Source organism: Pelodiscus sinensis, chromosome 10, assembly GCF_049634645.1.
Source record: "Pelodiscus sinensis isolate JC-2024 chromosome 10, ASM4963464v1, whole genome shotgun sequence".
NCBI lineage: Eukaryota > Metazoa > Chordata > Testudines > Trionychidae > Pelodiscus > Pelodiscus sinensis.
Window position 1 is genome coordinate 28,027,115 of NC_134720.1, and position 22,025 is coordinate 28,049,139.

At 42.3% G+C, this 22,025-nt stretch overlaps 1 long non-coding RNA gene across 1 annotated transcript in view; it reads right to left on the minus strand.

The window, feature by feature from the left end:
• LOC142830774 (uncharacterized) overlaps window positions 1-21,674 on the minus strand; it is a 34,059-nt gene extending 12,385 nt beyond the window's left edge. The window contains exon 1 of the long non-coding RNA XR_012906244.1: window positions 21,359-21,674. This is a non-coding gene — a long non-coding RNA (uncharacterized LOC142830774). The remainder of the gene's footprint in view (window positions 1-21,358) is intronic.
• Between the last annotated feature and the right edge of the window lie 351 nt (window positions 21,675-22,025).

Below are 22,025 nucleotides of genomic sequence, written 5' to 3' on the forward strand. Positions count from 1 at the left end.
GCCCATCTTCAAAAAAGGGAAGAAGGATGATCCAGGGAACTATAGGCCAGTCAGTCTTACCTCGGTTCCTGGAAAAATCATGGAAGGGATCCTTCAGGAATCCATATTGAGGCACTTGGATGAGAGGAAAGTGATTAGGAATAGTCAGCATGGATTCACAAAGGGCAAGTCGTGCCTGACCAATCTGATTAGCTTCTATGATGAGGTAACTGGCTCGGTGGACATGGGGAAGTCAGTGGATGTTATATACCTTGACTTTAGCAAGGCTTTTGATACGGTCTTCCACAATATTCTTGCCAGCAAGTTAAGGGATTGTGGATTGGATAAATGGACGATAAGATGGATAGAAAGATGGCTAGAAGGCCGGGCCCAGCGGGTAATGATCAATGGCTCGATGTCAGGATGGCGGTCAGTTTCTAGCGGAGTGCCCCAAGGTTCGGTTCTAGGACCAGTTTTGTTCAATATCTTTATTAATGATCTGGATGAGGGGATGGATTGCACCCTCAGCAAGTTTGCGGATGACACTAAGCTGGGGGGAGAGGTAGATATGCTTAAGGGTAGAGATAGGGTACAGAATGACTTAGGCAAATTGGAGGATTGGGCCACAAGAAATCTGATGAGGTTCAACAAGGACAAGTGTAGAGTCCTTCACTTGGGACGGAAGAATCCCAAGCATAGTTACAAGCTGGGGACCAACCGGTTAAGTAGTAGTTCTGCAGAAAAGGACCTGGGGGTTACAGTGGATGAGAAGCTAGATATGAGTCAACAGTGTGCCCTTGTAGCCAAGAAGGCTAATGGTATATTAGGTTGCATTAAGAGGAGCATTGCCAGCAGATCCAGAGATGTCATCATTCCCCTTTATTCAGCTTTGGTGAGGCCGCATCTGGAGTATTGTGTCCAGTTCTGGGCCCCCCACTACAAAAAGGATGTGGACGCATTGGAGAGGGTCCAGTGGAGGGCAACCAAAATGATTAGGGGGCTGGAGCATATGACTTATGAGGAGAGGCTGAGGGACTTGGGTCTGTTTAGTCTGCAGAAGCGAAGAGTGAGGGAAGGATTTGATAGCAGCCTTCAACTTCCTGAAGGGAGGTTCCAAAGAGGATGGAGAGAGGCTGTTCTCAGTAGTGACAGATGGCAGAACAAGGAGCAATGGTCTCAAGTTGTGGTGGGAGAGGTCCAGGTTGGATATTAGGAAAAACTATTTCACTAGGAGGGTGGTGAAGCACTGGAATGGGTTACCTAGGGAAGTAGTGGAGTCTCCATCCCTAGAGGTGTTTAAGTCTTGGCTTGACAAAGCCCTGGCCGGGTTGATTTAGCTGGAATTGGTCCTGCCTAGAGCAGGGGGCTGGACTTGATAACCTTCTGAGGTCTCTTCCAGTTCTATGATTCTATGAAAAACTCAGGGAAAGAACTGTGAAAAATACAGTAACAGTGTGATTGTGATACATAGAAATCAGTGGGTTTTTTTGTGTGTGGGTTTTGGGTTGTGGTGTGTTTTTTTTTGTGGGGGGGAGGATAGGGTCACTAAAAAGTGTTATGCCTGTTCAGTTATGTATGCATCTGCTCTCCATCCATTGTTAGCCATGAATTCACAGATTAAATTACACACATTTACTTCAGGTCAGTTTGATTTGTGAACAGTTATGATGTGACTTTTTTTCTTTTTTTGAGAAGCAGGTGTTACTAAGTCAGGGATGGGCAAACACCAGTTCCTCAGGATTAGGCGTCTGCCACTGCTATATTTATATGCATCTCCATAGGTATGGGGGATTGCAGCTCCCATTGGCCAGAGATTGCTGTTCCTAGCCAATGGGAGCTGTAGGAAGCAGTGCCCATGCTGCTTCCTGCAGTTCCCATTGGCCAGGAATGGTGATCTGCAGCTAGCAGGAGCTGCAATCACTCATTTTAAGAGCCTGCTAGTCTTTTTGTCTTTGCTGAATATTTCTCTGAGAGCAACATGGCCCAGTCCTCTCACAGAACCCCATGCTTCCTTCTCCACGTACATGAGAGAAACCATCAACCATGTGAATTCTGCCTAGACCGCATACCACCTTGACCAAGACCCTGTGGAAGCTTCTGTGTGATTCATGTTCCACAGAGATGAAGGGTGATGGTTGGGGGAGCTTGCTGGACAACTCTGCCTTCTCCTTTACTAACTTTGAAAAGCCTGTGCTGATGAAAACAGCCCGAGACCATATTATTTTGGCCTGTTTCTTGTTGTATACTATGGTATCCTCCATTGGGGGGATACTTTCTGGAAGCATGAAGCTGCTGCTATGCTCTTTTGGGTCTTGCACAATCTGGTGGGACCAATGAGGATTACCTTGGCTCCAGGCTCCTCTGAGCGCCACAGGCAAGGGAATAGGACCGTGGCTTCCAAGGAACATTGCACCCCATTAATAGTAGAATTTGTAGGAAACTTCAGTATTTGAAACTTGTAATTAGTGAATAGTGTGGATTTCAGGTTAGAGCCCTATATAAATATTTTGATTTATAAGACAGCAGTGCTAATTCATAGACTGCAAATCCAAACAGCACTATTGTGATCATCTCTAGTCTGACTTCCAGTAAAACACGGGCCATAGAACTTCCCCAAAAATAGTTGCTAAAGCAGATGATTTAGAAAAAGAAATCCTGTATTGATTTTAAAACTTGCTTGTGCAGAATCAACTTCAGAGATAAAGGGAATGTTTTGGGAGCTGCTGGATTCCTTTTGTTCCTATAGTTAATTATCTGTTTAAGTTACATTTTGTTTCTAGTTTGAATTTGTTTAGCTTTAACTTCCATCTATTTGGATTGTGTTATAACTTTCTCTGCTATAGTGAAGAGCCTTTTATCTAATATTTGTTATAGACTGTCACCCTCTTAACCTTCTCTTTGTTAAGCTAAATGGATGGAGCTCCATGAGTTTCACCATAAAGCATGTTTTCTAATTCTTTAATCATGGCTCTTCTCTGAACCCTTTCCAATTCATTCACATCCTTCTTGAATTGTGGACACAGTATTTCAGCAGTGGTTGCATTTGTGTCAAACACCAAGGTAAAATGACTGCTCCTTTTTTCTTTGAGATTCCCCTGTTTATACATCCAAGGATTACATGAGACCTCTTAGATGTAGAGGTAAGAGATTGAAGCCTGGGACCTCCATGAGATGCTTCCAGTTCCCTGCATAGGACCAGTTAGACAGGCAGAACTGCAAGGTATCAGTGAATGGATGAGATGATTGTGTAGCGATGAAGGGCTTAAATTTATTTGGAACTGGGGAAATTTTTGGGAAAGGGGGAGCTTACACAGGAAGGATGGGCTCCACCTAAACCAAGATGGAACCAGATTGCTGGCACTTAAAATTAAAAAGGTCATAGGGCAGTTTTTAAACTAAGACCTTGGGAAAAAGCCAACAGGTGCGAAAGAGCACGTTTCAGAAGAGACATCCCTAAGAGGAGGATCTGTTAATGTCCTAGTAAGGAGGAGAGGATGGAAAATTATAAAATACTGGCAGGATCTGATCAGAAACAGTCAAATGAAAAAAGAGTCCCATTCAAATACACCATGTAATGGCCGACAGCTAAAAAAGAACAAGTTTTAAAAGTGCTTATATACCAATGTTGGAAGTCTAAATAATAAGATAGTGAACTGAGAGTGCCTCATATTAAATAAGGATATTGATGTAATAGACATCACAGAAACTTGGTGAAAAAGGAATAATATCAGGGTATAAAATATATCAGAGGGACAGGACAGGTTGTGCTGGTAGAAGAGTGGCAATTTATATGAAAGAAAGTGTAGAATCAAATGAGGTAAAAATCTGAAATGAGCCAAACCGTATCAAAGGATCTCCGTGGATAGCAATTCTATGCTCTAAAAAAAAATATAGCAGTAGGGATATATTACCCATCACCTGACGAGGATGGTGATAGTGACTGTGAAATGCAGAGGAAGGTTGGAGAGGCCATTAAAATAAACTTAATAATGGGGAATTTCAACTGGCCCCATATTGGCTGAGTATATGTTACCTCAAGGGATGGGATTTAGAGCTGAAGTTTCTTGAGACATAAAATGACTGTTTTTGTCATAGCAGCTGATCCTGGAACCCACAAGAGGAGAGGCAATTCTTGATTTAGTCCTAAGTGGAGCACAGGATCTGGTCCAAGAGGAACCAGGTGTAGTGCTTGATAAAGTAACCATACTATAATTAAATTTAACATCCCTGTGAAAGGAAAAACACCACTGCAGCCCAACACTGTGGCACTTAATTTCTGAAAGGGGAACTACACAAAAATGAGGTGGTTAAGCAGAAATAAAAAGTGAAATCCCTTCAAGCTGCATAAAAACTTAAAAAAAAAAGCCATAATAAAGGCTCAACTTCAATGTATACTACAAAAGAAAAAAAGAAAAAAGAAAAATTTAAAAATGTTGCTGTAACTAAGCAACAAAGTAAAAGAAGCAGTGAGAGGCAAAAAGACATTGTTAGAAAGAAGTGGAAGTTAAGTCTCAGTGAGGAAAATAGAAATGAGCATGAATGTCCTCTTTGTTGTTTTCCACTAGCTCAATTTTTGTGTCATCTGCAAACTTTATCAATGATTTTCTTTCTTCCAGGTCATTGATAAGCATATAAAATAGTGGAGGGTACAGAATCAATCCATGTGGAATGCGTCTGCTCAGTGATGGACTCCCCTTTTGCAGTTACATATTGAGACATTAATTAACCAATTTTCAATCCATTTAATGTGTGCCATGTTGATTTTATATTGCTCTAACTCTGCCACAAGTATTGTCACTTGGCTAAGAGTCTGTTTCCACTCAAGTTGGTGTTAAACTTCCTATTGCCTTTAAGTGGTGCAGGATAAGGGCCTAGATGCATTATGGGAATTTTTTTATCTGCTTTCTTAAGAATAAGACATAGATAATTGACATTTAACACAAGTTTGTGGCAGGTTAATTGTGTGTTTGGAAGGGAAAGGTGGTGGGGGAGAGGGAGAGAAGACAGAGGGTAAGATGGTCAGGGAGAAGGCACCAGCAGCTTTACCCTTTTGTTGTGGCTGGTGCTTATGTAGCCCAAGGTCCAGTGTGCATCAGGAGCAGCTCATGGAACTACAAGATGTGGACTTGGTAACTAATTGACCATTCATTATCAGTGGTAAATAGGTCAATGGAGGGATGATAGGAGTTACTATAGAGAACTTTCTGGGTGTCTGGCTGGTGAGTCTTGCCCACATGCTCAGGGTTTAGCTGATCGCCATATTTGGGGTCGGGAAGGAATTTTCCTCCAGGGTAGATTGGCAGAGGCCCTGGAGGTTTTTCGTCTTCCTCTGTAGCATGGGGTACAGATCACAGCTAGAGGATTCTCTGCATCTTGGGGTTTTCAAAGTATTTGAAGGCTTCAATATCTGAGATATAGGTGAGAGGATTATTCTAGGAGGAGGTGGGTGAGATTCTGTGGCCTGCATTGTGCAGGGGGTCAGACTAGATGATCATAATGGTCCCTTCTGACCTTAAGTCTATGAGTCTATGAGACTACATACTGTGGCATGTTGGGAGAAATTCCTGCTTCCAGCCAAGATGTACCCTCTGCCCCCCAGCAGAGTCTCAGCACTAATTGAGCTGGGAGCACTTAGGCTGCAAGCAGAGGAAAGGCTGCTGAACTGTAATCCAATCCTATGTTCTTTCCATGTAGGACCAAAAAGGACTTATAGAGCACCCTCAGAAGTGTTTAAGTGACACAAAGGGAAAACATGGGTTTGTTTGTTCTGGGGCTTAGTTGTTGTGGGAATTAGAGCATGTTTGCAAAGGGGATTATGTTATACAATGTACCCTCTATCCGCTCTCCTCTCCCCTGCCCAGCAGGGTCTGAGCAGGGACTGAGTATGGTTGCCAGGTGTCCAGTTTTGAACTGGACAGTCCAGTATTTGAGCTCTCTGTTCGGGAAACAAATTGAAAAAAATATAAATGAGAAAATATAACTGTCCGGTATTTTCTAAATAAGATGTAATGTAGATTGTTATGCAGTGTTGTCTTCAAGTCGTCATTGTCAAGTCCAAGTCGAGTCTCAAGTCACTAAAGTCACTTTCGTGTCAAGTCCCAAGTGGAGTCTCAAGTCTTAATTTTAAAAAAGTCAAATCACTTTTGTACAAGCCATCAATATCGGCATTTTCGGACATTTTTTTCACCAAGTCGATTTAACAAAATTAGCAAGTCTCAAGTCAAGTCTCAAGTCACAAACAATGAACCTGAGTCAAGTCTCAAGTCGAGTCACCTAGGCGACTTAAGTCAAACTCAAGTTCAAGTCGTGGGACTCGAGTCAACAACTCTGTTGTGATGTAATGTCAAGGGTGTCTGGTATTTTTGTTGAAACCATCTAGCAACCCCAAGGCTGAGCTAGGATCATGTAGTCTGCAAGCAGAGGAGAAACTGCTGAACTGCAATCGTATTGTATGTACCTTACAGAATAAAGTCTGTTCCTGCTGTTTTGTCTCAGTGAGTCTGGTCTGAGGTGCTCACACACTTTGACACACAACACAGAGCATACACAGGAGCCTCAAGCCTAGTCCCCTCAAGCTGTGTAAAGTCACAAGGCTATGTTGAATAACCTCATACTGGGCTAGTGAAAAGGAGGGGCTACACTTAGATAATCAAGCTGGGAAGTACAGGCTTTGTATTATGTTAGTGCTGCTGCTAGCATTAGCCACACCAAATGGGATGGGGCATAAGGAAGGCAGGACGATGACTAAGCCCCTACCACACTTGGATCAACCGAGTGCAGTGGTCCCCAATGTTTTGGGATTGCCAGGTGCCTGGGGGCGGGGCCGCTCATGCGCCGTGCGTACGGGGGCAGGGCCGCTCACGCGCTGCGCGTACGGGGGCAGGGCTGCTCATGGGCTACGGGCCTGTGGTCGGGGCCAAGCATGCGCCGCGCACCCGGGGCCAGCACTGGCATGCGCCGCGACCCTGGGGCCACCCATGCGCCCAGGGCTGGCACCTGCCGCACGCCTGGGGGCGGGGCCAGCCCAGATTGCTCCGCGGGCGCACATAAATGTTCCAGTGGGCACCATGACGCCCGTGGGCACCGCATTGGAGACCACTGACCTAGTGTGTGTGTGTGTGTCTGGAAGTGAATGGGAGAAAAAGCTCAGTCCCTATTGTGCAAAATGGTAGCCATATGTCTGCTGCCTTCTAGCTCCTGTTTGAATCAGCAGGAATTCCACTGTGGAGTCCCATTTCTCTGCAGCCCCTCTGTGTACCTCACGAGTTCAGCCTATGGCATAAAAGCAAAATTGGATCCTAAAGATTTTATAACTGTGAGCATACTGAGGAGTTTGTATTGCCCTGCTGTAAGATGACAGTACAAAATCCCTCCATATAAATGTGCATGGAGCATATTTTAAATGGCATATTATTTTCCCAAAAAAATAGAATAATTCCCCCAGGGCTTTTCTGCTCTGTTACTTAAATATTTATATATGTTTAACTGTTGAATAATTTATTTACCCCTGTGGACATTAAATATTGGCATGTGACTTGAAAATCTTTATAAAATATACTTGGAAAACAATTACTGCATATACACATTTGCTATTTAAAAATATATAATACAGTACTGCAGAAGATTAGAAAGATTCAGAATACAGAAACATTATTTATATATATAGTGACTAAAGTATGCTTGGCACTTTACAGGACATTGAAAAATATAATTAATGCTCAGACTTTATACAAAAATACTTGCTTTTTAATGCAAACAGATTATTGGATGATACAAGCACAAGCCATAAGAAAGTCAGTAAACTTCTGTTTTGTTCAGTCATAATTTTAAAATACTTAAAAAAATCAATAGACAAACTAACTATCAATAGTTAATTCTGATTCAAATTTATCTCTGCAAGCCAGAAATCCTTGAAATGGTAGCTTATAAAATGGTTGACACAACTTCTTCAGCAAAAATTACAGTGTTCACTTAATCTGAGAGTTTCCGCTCTTGGTTTTGGTCCATAAACACTTGCCTCTTGTTACAAAGTTGGAGATAGTTCCTGGAAATCCATCTGACTAGTTTAACTTAAAATAATATCAGAAGGAGGCATAAGATTGATAGAAATTCTTCCACTATGCCACTGGGCTGTATTATTTCTTTTTTTGTCACCATGCAAAGCAAACTGACAATGGTAATGCCCCATTTGCCTGTAGGACGCTCCTACATGAAGAGACACTGCATGCCCAGAACTATTTTGTAAAGGTATGTCAATCTATCACTTTAGTTTGACAAAGATCTGGATTACAAACTGAGATGTCTGCTTATAAGAACCCAGATCTCTGTCTGTTTTCATTAGGTTTTTCCTCTAAACTGAAAAATCATTATAAAAAGTGTTGTTAGAATATTTCAGACAAATTAGATGGGGAAGATGTTACCTTTTCATGTATTTTGTTTTTTTGTTTTGCTTTTATGTCAAATATGCCTGAAGATGTAACAAGTGAGTAATTTTGCAATCCCAGCATTAATGTTTAATGAGTCCTAGCATTTAATAACTATTGTACTATAATCCCCGTGAAACTGGGAACAAAATAAGCAGGTACCATGGAACAAACTATGGGTCCCTAGACAGCTGAGCATGGATTCATTAAGTATTTGTTTGCTTGTATGGTCTATACTTGAAAGAAGGGCACCAGCCTTTTACAACTGCTGATGTGTTAGGCTAACTTTAAACAAAGTGGTGACGGGAAAAATGGGAGCTCTTGTCTAATATAAATGGTCTGTCATATTTCCAATATAAAAAAGTAAGGTAGAAGATAAGGTAAGATGAAGAGTAATGCACTGAAATTTCAGTTCACAATGCAAGGGTTCACAATAAGATAGAACTTTTTCTGAATGATGAAGACTATAGCCATGTGGGCACAGTGTGGAAGGCTGATTTTCATATCTGACTATAAATATAGACATGCAATATATACAGCAGTGACAGAATGGGCAAAAGAGATGGAGGAGGTGGTGCTTTACAGCAAAAGAATGTACAATGTCAGCAAGACGCAATTTGACAGTGAAACATGCCTTGTCAAAGTTCTGTAGGTAAGGATATTAGAAATGAAAAAACAATAGAGAAGTTAGTGTGTATCTGCTGTGGAGCGCAGAGGCCAGCAGGAAGTGAAAAAGAAATGTAAGCATGAGTTGATGTAGATAACTATGTAAAGGAAGTGATAGAAACTTATTACTTGGGACACTTTAAAATGAACCTGACAAAGCACTAGCAAATATAACCTGGGAGAGAACTTAGCCCCTAGCGGGTGCCAGCAATTTATTTATCTGCACCTGTGCAGGTACGGCCACTTGAAGCTCTCATTGGGTGTGGATCACCGTTCCTGGCCAATGAGAGCTACAGAAAGTAGTGTTCTGGTCCACGCTGCTTCCCCCAGCTTCTATTGGACAGGGAAAAAAATCTTCGGTGAAAAGGAGTACAGTAAAACTCCAATAGTCCGGCATCCAATAGTCAGGCACTCCTGATAGTCCGGCATCAAAATGGAAAGAGCCTAGTGAGTGAGCTTCGGCAAAAAATGAGTCACAAGGTAACAGCGGCAGCAGCTGAACTGAGCAAAAAGGGTAAAAAAGGCTTAAAAAAACGAAAACATACAGTATACAGTACAGTATGTACAATAAAAAGGGTTAAGAACACTTTATATACAGTCTATAATGTATACAGTGTATATATATAACCTGCTTATAGTACCTCCTGATAGTCCGGCATATCTGATAATCCGGCACCACCTAAATCCCATAGGTTCCGGATTATCGGAAGTCTACTGTATTAGGCAGCCATACCAGGTAAATAAAGTGCCGACTGCCCACCAGATGCTAACCCTGGTTAACTGCATCTGAACAATGGGCTGGTTATTGCCCATCACTAAATGATCCCAAAGGCCTTTTCCATATTTAACTTCTAGGGGACAAGTAGGAATCATTCCTCTTTAGGGCTTTTTTACATAGAAAGGGAGAGGGTCTGTCTGATTCCATGGCACCATCTCCCCCTAACAGAGGGTCTGCAAGTGTTGGTGAGGAAACAAAGGATCAGAAGAGGCTGACTTGGACATAATGTTCCTTCCTCTTACTCCCACAGTTCTATGGAGAATCCATGCAAATGGTACTATAGAGAAATCTGCCGTTGGGAATGTATCCTTGGAGATCCCAATAACTTAGGGGTTGGATAACTTGCTTCTTCAACCAACCCTTCCTCCATCAATGGATCAGTTTGGAAGAAACTCTACCATGTTTTCTTTCTCAGACAGTACAGTCCTAAACTATTACTTTATTATTCTCAGACGTACAATTTATTTTTAACAAAGCTACTGCAGATCTTCATTTGTCTTTGCAAACATATTATCCCAATTAAAACCTGATTAGTCTAATTCCACTTTTCAGCAAAGCTTCTATAGTAGAATGTAATAATCAGAAGAGTAACATTTCCTACAGGAAATAATTGCCCCCTGCTGGCAGGAGGCTTCCTTGCAGCTTGCTCCTTGCTGATCAGATATTTGGCAGCTGTCAGAGAAAGCAAAGAGTAATTTCTTCAGGTGGCTGCAGTCAACAACAGGCACTCCCCTCTGCTTGTCTTGTGTCTCTCCTCCAACTGGTAAAAAATTGATTGGGGGTTGTAAAGATACAATTAGATTGAATTCTGCCTTTAAACACATAAGAGTAACTGGTTGGACTTGAGGGTAGAATGTGGCTATTGCTGTATAATATCCTCTTTGTTTGTATGAAAATAACTGAATATTTGTTGACCTAGGGTTAGGTTCTGATCTCTAACTGGTGTATAGCTCGAGTAAATCCATCTAAGCTAATGGAGTAGTTCCAGTCTTATACCGGGGTATCTGAAGTCAGAATGTTCTTCTCTCTTTTCCTTTCTTTCCCCACACCCTCATTATCTCCTATAGGCAGATGGCTAAAAGGAAATGCAGCAGCTCCCCAGCTTGTCTCCTTTCCTTTTGTATGATACTCCTGGATGACTTGCAGTCACTGAAATTTTAAACCGCCAAAGTCCTCCACAAAGAATAAAATTATATTCAAAATTCTGCCCCTCCTTCCCAGTTCTGTTTGTGACCTTTTATCATCTGTCCTCCTACAAGTAGTCTTCTTGTAATTTACTGACCTAAGAGGGAAGGAAGGGCTATCTCAGTGAGTAAGGCTAGAGGATCAAGCTCTACATAAGAAAGTAAACTCAGGAATGGCTTAACTGTTTATCAGTCTGAATGGCATAGTGAATGATCTTCCTAAGACCTCTTCTGAAGTGCACTCCAGCTTCATTATTCACCCAAGTGCTGTTTAGCATGCTTGATAAAAAAGTAAGCTTCAACTCATTGGCAATCAATGACCCTTTTTCCAATTTCTTATTGTTCAAGTAACAGTATAAGGGTGTGTCTCGACTACAGGGTTTTGTCGACAAAAGTGGACTTTTGTCGACAGAACTATACCTGCATCTACACTGCCGCTGAGTTCTGTTGAACTCAGAACTCAGCAGTTTTGTCGACGGCTGTAAACCTCATTCTATGAAGAATAACACCTTCTGTTGACAGAGTTCTGTCGACAGAAGGCATTATTGCATCTACACTGTCCTTTGAGTCTACACTATCAGTCTACACTATCATGTCGACAAAGCGGCTTGCTCTGTTGACAGAATTGGATGTAGTCTAGACGCTCTTTGTCGACAGAAGCTTTGTCGACAGTATCTGTTGACAAAACTTCTGTCGACAAAAGCCTGTAGTCCAGACATACTCTTAAGTGATTTATATGGAAAGAATATGTAAAAGAAGTTAGGTCTGTCTCCACATAAACTTTTACACCTCTGTAACTAAAGTTGTGATTTTAATGTAAATAATTTTCCTTCATTCAGTTTGTTACTGTACTTATTTATTTTATTTTAAAATATTGAAGTGAATTAAGTTAAATCGAAGTTAGCCACTCAAATACTAAGTGTCATCACAGAACTTTACAAAACTGATTTAAAAGCTGAGTTAAATTTAAACTGGAACAGGTTGGACCTCCCTGGTCTGGCATCCTTGGGACCTGAGTCACGGACCAGGGGAGGTAAAGGCTCCCTTCCTGTCCATCAGTCCTGCTTCCTGTCATAGGCCAGCTGCCCCCAGCACTGCCAGGGATGGGGTTATGCTCCCCAGCATGCTAACCCCAGCTGGAGCTGCACTCTTGCTGTCAGCCTAGACTGAATTCCCGGGCTCCAGTCCAGACTTTGCTCCCGGGCACCAGCCCTGTTGCCTCTGGCTTGGGCAGAGCTGCATTCCGCAACTGTGCTGCCCCAAGCAGGGCTGTGCTGCCATCCGCCCTGACTCTGGCCGGGTGGGGCTGCACTCCATGCTGTGCCGGCCCTGCTATCACCAGTGCTATGCTCCTGGCCAGGACTGTGCTCCCTGTGGCCAGCCCCAGCCAGGGCTACACTCCTCACCAGGGCTGTGCTCCCTGCTGCCAGTCCCAGTTTAGGCTATGCTCCCTACTGTGCTAATCCTGCTACCCACCCAGGCTGTGCTCCCTCCCCTACCAGCCCAGCCTCTGAACCTGGCCAGCCGGGGCTCCCTGGTCCAGCAATATCCAGACCAGAGAATCCCAGATTTTAGAGGTTTAACCGGCATAATTTCTGTGTTGACAAGGCCTCAGAATTTTCAGTTATAATGAGCAATTTCTACTGCTGTAAATTACTATCTCATCAGACTATTCATTCCATCTTTTAGTAATCCCTTTACAAAAACATTCTGTAACAACCTCTTTATGTACTCAGCAATCTGTATGTTCCTGTGACGGATGGCTTGCTCTGTCTCTCAAATTTCAAATAAATCAGCAGTGAACAGATCGCTCTACATCTGAGTCAAGTCTTAGACGTGGTTTAGACAAGTAAATCTGTCTTCTGCCATTGCCTCCTCATATGCTGCAGTTAAGAGAAATTGCCAGTGAGTGAACGTTCTCGTGCTGTGTTTTGGGTCACCATTCACAATTTCTATATTCTGTGTGAAATCAGGTCTGCTCTGTGGCTACTTCCAGGCTAGGGGTAAGAAAGGCAGCCAACTCATAGGCAATGTTCCTTCTAATCTTCTTCTACCCATTCCAGAATAATTTTTTCTTTGTGCACCCAGGCATGTGTGAATGTGCAACACCAGTAGAAACAAAAACCAACTGAGGCTGCTCTGCTAATCAGCTGGGTAGCATTTAAAAATCCTGAATTACCTCACAAGCTCACAGCTTTCAGGGGACACTGTTCATAGGTAATGAAGTATAAGAAACAGGATTAAGACAGTGACAGGGATTGAAAAAAATCAGAGATAAGTAAACTTAGTGAGCGAGATGCTACTAGCATAGTCAGAGATGGATCAGTTCCTGCTTTGATGGGAAAGTGAGAACTAAAGGGGCCACCTTTCTTTGGGCCTGCCCTGCAGAGCCCCACTAGGGATATGAGTTGAGTGGAAGGACTGGTCCTGACTAACACGATTAAGTCACAAATGGGTGCATGAGGAAGGGAGTGAGTGGTCACACACACCACTGCCCGCCCGACACCAGCCTGCAGAGCTAGCCAACCACAGAGAGGAATGCATGCTGTGTTTAATGGAAATAGCAGCATCTCATCTGGGAGCTTCCATCCAGACCCATGCCTACTGATGCAGTAAGGGTATGTCTACACTTGCCCCCTAGTTTGGACCAGGGAGGCAAAGAAAGCATACTGAAGTTGCTAATGAAGCGTGGAATTTAAATATCCTGCTCTTGATTAGCATATTCACGGCCGGTCGCCATTTTAAAATGCCGGTAGCCCGAATTAACTTGCTGTGTGTAGACGCGGTGGTCCGATCCAAAACCCTTCCCTCGAATTAACTATTACTCCTCGGGATTGGACTACCATGTATACACATGGCAAGTTAATTCGGGCGACTGGCATTTTAAAATGCCAATCAGCCACGAATATGCTAATCAAGCACGGGATATTTAAATTCCGCGCTTCATTAGCAACTTCGGTATGCTTCATTTGCCTCCCTAGTCCGAACTAGGGGGCAAGTATAGACATACCCTAAGATAATGTAATGTGCATTTCTCTCTGTGGTTGGCTGGCTCTGCAGGCTGGTGTTGGAGGAGGGCGGGGGGAGGGGGACGTGTGAATGTTAAGAGCTAATTAGAAACAAGGCAGTTGTCCTCTCATTCTGTGTGTAACTTTTAATTTACTCAAATGGGATGAATAGTGAGTATTTGGGTGTGTCTAGACTACAGGTTTTTTTTTTAAAGTAGCCTTTTTTCGAAAAAACGTCACCTAGAAGTTCATCTAGACTGCAGCTGTGTTCTTTTGAAAGTAAATCGATTGATCAGTTTTTTTGATCGTGGTAAACCTCATTTTACGAGGAATAATGCCTTTTTTCGGAAGTACTCTTTCGAAAAAAGGCACTATTGAATGCAAACTGTGCTTTTTCGAAAGAGCGTCTAGACTCTTTTGAAAAAGTGGCTCACCTTTTCAAAAAATCTGCTTGTAGTTTAGGCACTTTCTTTCAAAAGAGGCTTTTAGTCTAGAAGGAGCCTTAGTTTCAGAGTAAAGAGAAAAAAGACCAACATTAATATTCGATTAACTGAACATGCTAAAATTAGATCAAGCTGGAACTGTAATATGCAGAGCCCTGATGTACTGTTCAACACACATGCTCTTTTAGAAGTTGAATTCCTTTGTCAGGCACCAACAAACATAGCTTGCACAAGGGGGAGGGATAGCTCAGTGGTTTGAGCATTGGCCTTTCAAACCCAGGGTTGTGAGTTCAATCCTTGCAGAGGCCACTTAGGGATTTGGGGCAAAAATTCATCAGGGATGGTACTTGTTCCTGCTGTGAAGGCAGGGGGCTGGACTCAATGACCTTTCAAGGTCCCTTCCAGTTCTAGGAGATAGGCAATCTCCATTTAAAAAAAAAAAAAAAAAGTGACTGGCTGGTTGGGCAGTTTTAGAATAGTTGGTCAGGGAAATGTGTTAGCCCTTTAACAATATATTTGCCAAAACTTATACAGTGGGGGTATGTCTACACTACCACCCTAGTTCGAAGTAGGGTGGTAATGTAGGCAACTGGAGTTGCAAATGAAGCCCGGGATTTGAATTTCCTGAGCTTCATTTGCATCTTGCTGGGCGCCACCATTTTTAAATGTCCGCTAGTGCCGACTTTCACCACTTCCTTAATTAACCCATTCCAGTGCTTTACAAACCTCCCAATAAAATAGTTTTTTCTAATATCCAATCTAGACCTCCCCTACTGCAACTTCATTTGTTCTTATTCAACTTCATCCTATTTACCACAGACCATTTCTCCAGTTTATCCAGATGATTTTGAATTATGACCCCATTCTCCAAAGCACTTGCAACCCCTCCCAGTTTGATATCTTCTGCAGACTTTAGAAGCGTACTCTCTATGCCATTATCTAAATCATATATGAAGTTATTGAACAGAACCGGTCCCAAAACTGTTCCCCACAGAGCCCCACTTGTTATGCCCTTTTTCATCATGACTGTAAAAGGTTTCTGAGAATGGTTATCCAACCAGTTATGCACTCACCCTATTGTAGTCCTATCTATGTTGTATTTCCCTACTTTATTAATAAAAAGATCATGCGAGAATGTATCAAATGCTTTACTAAAGTGTATATCACATCTACCACTCCCCCCTTATCCACAAGGCTTGTTATCCTATCAAAGAAAGCTATCAGATTCATTTGACGTGATATGTTCTTGAAAAATCCATGCTGACTATTACCTTACAATCTTCCAGATGTTTGCAGATGGATTTCTTGATTATTTGCTCCATTATCTTTCCTGCCACAGAAGTTAAGATGACTGATCTGTAGTTGCCTGGGTTGTCCTTATTTCCCTTTTTACAGATGGGTACAGGTTGGACCTCCCTGGTCCGGCACCCTCGGGATCAGACTGGTCCCGGGTGAGGGATTTTGCCAGACCAGGGAAGGTCATTTCTGGCCCCAAAGCTGGGTTCCTGACCCACCACCAGGCAGCCTGTGGTTGGGCTCTTGGCCTTGCAGGGCAGCCCCAGTGACTCCTAGTCCCACCAGTCAGCTGCGCTTCATTTGCATATTGCCGGGCACCGCCATTTTTAAATGTCCGCTAGTGCGGACTCCATGCCCCGCGGCTATACGCGGCACGGACTAGGCACGTGGAACGAGGAGTAACGGTAGTTCGAAATAGGAAGCCTAATCCGAACTACCTAGTCCGTGCCACGTGTAGCCGCGGGTCACGGTGTCCGCACTATCGGACATTTAAAAATGGCGGCGCCCGGCAATAGGCAAATGAAGCCCGGGAAATTCAAATCCTGGGCTTCATTTGCAACTCCGGTTGCCTACATTACCACCCTAGTTCGAACTAGGGTGGTAGTGTAGACATACCCTAGCAGTTTTCTTCACCTTTTGAAAGAAAAATTGTCTCCAATACATTCTAAAAACCTGTTGGGTAATCTATGCCCTGTTGTGTTATTTTCCCAACGGATACCTGGATAGTTGAAGTCCCCTATCACCACCAAGTCCTGTGCTTTGGATGATTGTGTTAGTTGTTTTTAAAAGGCCTCATCCACCTCTTCTTTCTGTTTGGGTGTTCTGTAATGACCCCTGCCATGATGTCATCCTTGTTTTTTTACCCCTTTTAATCTTTCCTAGAGACTCTCAACAAGTCTGTTTCCTACGTCCATCTCAACCTCCGTCCAAGTACATACATCTTAATATATAAAGCAACACCTCCTCCCTTTTCCCCCTTGTCTATATCCTCTTTATAACAGCCCTTACTATATTTGAAGACAGTTATCAGGTTCCTCTTCAGTTGTCTTTTCTTAAGATTAGCCATGCCAGTTCTTTAATTTTCTTCATTGGTCATATTTTCTAAATCTTTTATCATTCTTCTTGCTGCCTGTGGACTCGTTTTTCCAATTTGTTCACATCTTGCTAAAAGTGTGGCATCCAGCACCAGACAGAATTAAGCCTTGCCCCAGGTCCAAGTAGAGTAGAATATTCCTGCTAATTCACCTCAGAATATTAGCCTAGTTTGTACCCTCACCCCACTATTGATTCATATTCAATTTGTGACCTACTGTAACCTCCCCAAATCCTTCTTAACAGTACTTTAGGAGGAGTTCTTGAAAAAACAAATGGACAGATGGACAAACTTGCTCACTCACATACTAATACATTCATAAATATGAATGAGAGGGAGAGAGGTCTGTAGAGAGGTTTATAGCCAAGTTTAGCCTTGCATGGAATCATTTAATTTATATTAAAAACAACAACAACAAATGGTCTGATAGCACTTTATAGACTAACAATACATGTAGATGGTATCATGAGCTTTCATGGGCACAGCCCACTTCTTCAGATGACCAACTAACATGTTTTGTTAGTCTATGAAATGGTTCCAAACCATTTGTTGTTTTTTTCTATACAGACTAACTCAGCTATCCCCTGAAGCTTAATTTATATTGTCAGTAATCTATCAAAACTCACTGTATAGATCAGTGTTTCTCAACCAGTGGTACAAGTTCCCTTAGGGGCACTCGAGAGAAGTCCGGGGGGTAAATCAACACAACTGAAATTTGGAGAAAGCTGAATTTTTGTTCTAAGTTTTACAGTGCTTCATTATTTTTGTACTTTTTACAGCCAAAAATTTCATTGCCCACTCAGCTACAATTAAGTTAATAAACAAATGTGTTGCAATGATAGAAAAAAATTGTGTGTGTCTGAAAACTGTAGGTACCGGGGGTACTTTTTTTTTAAAGGGGGTACTTATATATATATATATTTAAAGGGGGTACTTTATAAAAAAAGGTTGAGAAACACTGTTATAGATCATTTATCAATCAAGCATAATACTAGTCATTTGGGCTTCTTTTATATTTATCCTGGGACTTTTAAAACTTGTTACTGTAATTGCTTAGGAATAAGACCAGTGCTGAGAGTTTGAGCAGCATTAGGACTAGGAGAAACTTGAAAAAAAAAACAGAAAAAATAATATGGAAAAATACTGAGGTAAATGCTGCCAGCAGAATTTGATGGCATTTCTGATCATAGAAAAGCAGGAAAAATGTTTCAGAGAAAAGCACAGTAAAATTATACATTTGACCAATTCTTACTTGATCAAAGCATATTTTGTGCCAAGGGCAAGCGTTAAATAGGCAATTGTTCTAAAGCAATAATTTACTTCCAAAAATATGATTATTTAAACATTTGGCAATGGAAAAGTGAAATGAAATCCTAGTCACATCAAGCCGAAGGCCAAGTCACAGGTTTCTTTGTTTTTCAAAACAAAGAAACAGCACCCAGTGGGAATAGATGCTAACTGCAGAAGTGCATGGATTGTCCTTTTGGCATTTTTTGGTGACTGTGTCGGAGAAGACCTCTGATGCTAACAGCCACCCTGGCCTGCTCACAGAGGGGCACAGGGGGCACTTGCCCCGGGGCCTGGTGATTCAAAAGGTCCTGGGGCTCCCGGTCATTGATTCTGCTACTGCCTGGGCTCTTTAAATTGCCACCAAAATGCTGTGCTGTACACTCTGGGCAGCACTGAGGGTGGGGGAGGGGGCAGTGCTGAGAGCTGCCTGGGAACTGATGTGGTGTGCCCCTGGAGGTACTCGGGGCTGGCTGCCCTGCCCCTTCCACCCGAGATCCTGCTCCTTCTGGGAGCGTGGAGCAGGGCCAACTCACACCTTGCCCAGAGGCCAGGGGCCTGTGAAGGCTGGCACCCCTCCAGCTATTTTTCACCAGCTTTTCTTGAAGATCAGAAAATCCAATCTGTGACCTGGTGCAGAAGCAGAGACAGCTCTGTTAATCCTGAAGAAATCGATTTATATTTGCATGAGACAACTTCTGTAGGTATCAAAGGTAGAAAATCAGTGTGTGCAATGTTTTAATCTTTCACTGCAGCTCATCAAAAGCTAGAGATCTTGACCTTGTCTGCCCCCTCCCAATAAGTGCTTTCTCCCTTCCTTCGACAGCTCCCGAAGGACAGAGACTAAGAATTAGAACTAATCATAGGATTAGAAAGGATTAACTATTAGGAGCATGTCATATTCATGATTTATGTGATATGACTGAACTGGAAACCTGCCTGTTAACGGCAGGATTGTTTTGTTGAAATGACTTAATTTGGGGCATTTTTTAAAACTTTCTTCCTTGTTAAGCTGCTTTTCACTAATAACGTCCACTTCTATCACTCCTCTTTTAATCAGAAAACTACTATAAATACTGTTGTTCTTTCCCTTTGTGATCAATAAAGCCTACTCTGAATGTGACAGATATACCAAGGGGAATAAAGATTATGAGGGAACTGAATCCACTAAGGCCAACAGGCATTACAGCAGGAGTGGGGAAACTTTTTTGGGTTGGGGGCCGGTGACCTATAGAAGAATCATTCGGGGGCTGGTGGCTGTGGGGAGGGGCTGCGCGGGCTCCCCAATGTGGGGGAAGGCCCTAAGCCTTGGGAGAAAGATCCAGGCAACCCAGGGGCTGCATCCGGCCCTTGGGCCTGAGGTTCCCCACCCCTGCTTTACAGCATGATCGCTATACAGTGTTCAGACTTATGGAGAAACTGATTGAAAACACAAGTTAGGAGACTAGATGCTACAGAAATGACATTCTACTTTGTCTTGGAGTTTTACTTCATCCAAGAGGTGGCTATTTGAGCAACAGTCCTAAGAAATAATTTTGTAGGCTGTACCAAAAATCAAAACAAACCCCCAAATCCAAAAAAGGCTTTCAAATTGCTTAAAAGTCATGCTCAACATAAGCAAGGTGAAAATAAGATAATATATTTTAAGATATTGTAAATTAAACAATATATATTTTCCTCCACACTCTAGATCAATGGAAGAGCAAGTTATTAAAGAGTCTTTTGAAGAGGGGTAGATATTAACCCCAGAATTTCTCAAATACATTTTCAAAATTCTTCTGTATAATAGTTTTTTTCTTTCTGACAGTAAAGTACTCCCAGGTTGTCTCAGTTGTATCCCTTGCTTATAGCTCCTAAATCAGACTTTCAAACAACAGAAGATCAGAAATAGAAAAATATGTAGCTGAAGTTGGTTTACCTTAAGCAGAGCTTGGCGCCGTCCCCACCACGGTAGGCCAACAGGAGCAAATTGCTAGTGCAGTGAATGAAGACGTGCCCTTTGGGTTTAACTATCACTTTCAGATGTTATAAGAACTGCCCTTCTCTCCCCATAATTTTCCATGAGGTCATGCATTTTTTTAATTAATATTTGCAAGACTACATTCTTAAAACAGTCTGATCATGGTTTCTAAATTTATGCATGCAGATCAGGCAGACTGACATGAAATAGAATTTGTGCATGCAACTTTGGGTATGCCTAGCATATTTGTGTAGGCAAATTCCATCATAACTGCCCATGCAAATGAGCATCTGCTAATGAAAAGGCTATTTTTTGGAATCAGGTAAAAGTATAAATCCACTAACTAACCCTTACTCTCATTCCTAATCCAGCTCCCTAAAAAGAGACAATCATGCTCTCCTATGGAGCTACTCTATTTATTAGTCCCCAATCTCTCAACTCCCTTTCCCTTCCCACGTGCTTAAAGCTAGGTATGGTTTTTAAAAAACTGATGAAACCTTTTCTAAAAATAAACTGTGCATTTTAGACTATGATGAATTTTTCATGAATTAACAAATAACAGTAAGTAAAATTTGTCTTCCAGTTCAGTGTTTGGTTTTCAAAACCAAATTACCAAAATCACTTATTTAAGCCCTAACATTTTGTTGAAAAACCTGAACACTTTCACACACAACTTTCAAAACCAAAATTACTACAAATACAAGGGTTTTACCAGCACTAATTAACAGTGCCTTGTGTATGTACATTTACATCATAACAAACAACTACATGCTGAGACATTCTGGGGAAGGAGTGGAGGCTGAGAAGGGCAATAAGGTCAAGAGTGTGTAGGAGTAAGGCAGGAGTGGGGAACCTAAGGGCCAGGGGCTGGATGCGACCCCTGGCTTGCTTGCATCCGGCCCTTGGGGCTCCTCCCAGGATTGGGGAGCCCACGCTGGTGCTCCAGCCCCTCTGTTGTCCACCATGGGGCACACAAAATCTACTAGCCTGGGCTCCCCTAGGCTGTGGTGCCTGAGGGGAATGTAGGAAGTGTCTTTCTCCTTCTCAGTCGGGAACCATGGCAGTGAGGGTTTGGTCTGGGGTTTGTTTGTTTGTAGTTTTTGGTTTTTTGCTTCTCACTTGTGTGCAATCCCCGACTGATTTTTCTGTGGGTCAGCAGCCCCCGACCCCAAAAAAGGTTCCCCACTCCTATAAGAAATATGCATATAATCTATTCTCTAGAAAGTGCTCTGCCACCTTACCTTGTCTAAGCCTGGAGTCCTCTTGTGACCAGAGATTCTGCATGCTTTTAGAAACAGTCCTGCAGCCCACAAGAAATTATCTGATTGACGATGAAGATTAAACCTACACACACACATACGAAGAAAAATCAGTCTCAGATCTTTAGCAGCACACAGCTGATGGACTAGCATAAAACTTTTTTTTTTTTAGTAGAGAATATGGAGCAATTATAGACCTTCTTCACAAGAAAGAGGGATTACATTTTAGAGAGAAACCTTGTTATTCAGAAACCTGATTTTGCTGTCCTTCCTCATGCAAAACTCCCGTTCAACTGAAGTTCAGCATACAAGAGGACTACAGGATCAGGCTTTCAGAAATGTGGGGGGAAAACCAGAGACCTCAGGCAATGATAAACAGATTGGCTTTGCTCATTTAAACAAAAGATAAACGTATCAAATGTGTGCCAATTACTGTCCAAACTGCTTTCAAAACAGCAATTTTACATGTCTCTCTATAATTGGATTGTACATCAAAGTTATTGAACTGTCAAAAGTCAATGAAACACTGGCTGAGGAAGGTTCCCAGGAGCAAGTTCTGGAATTAGCACATCCTGTTTATAGTTTGCCTTCTGTTTTCCAATCTGAGCTGTTGGTAGCAACTTGTTTAACTGGAAAAAGTTTTCATTTA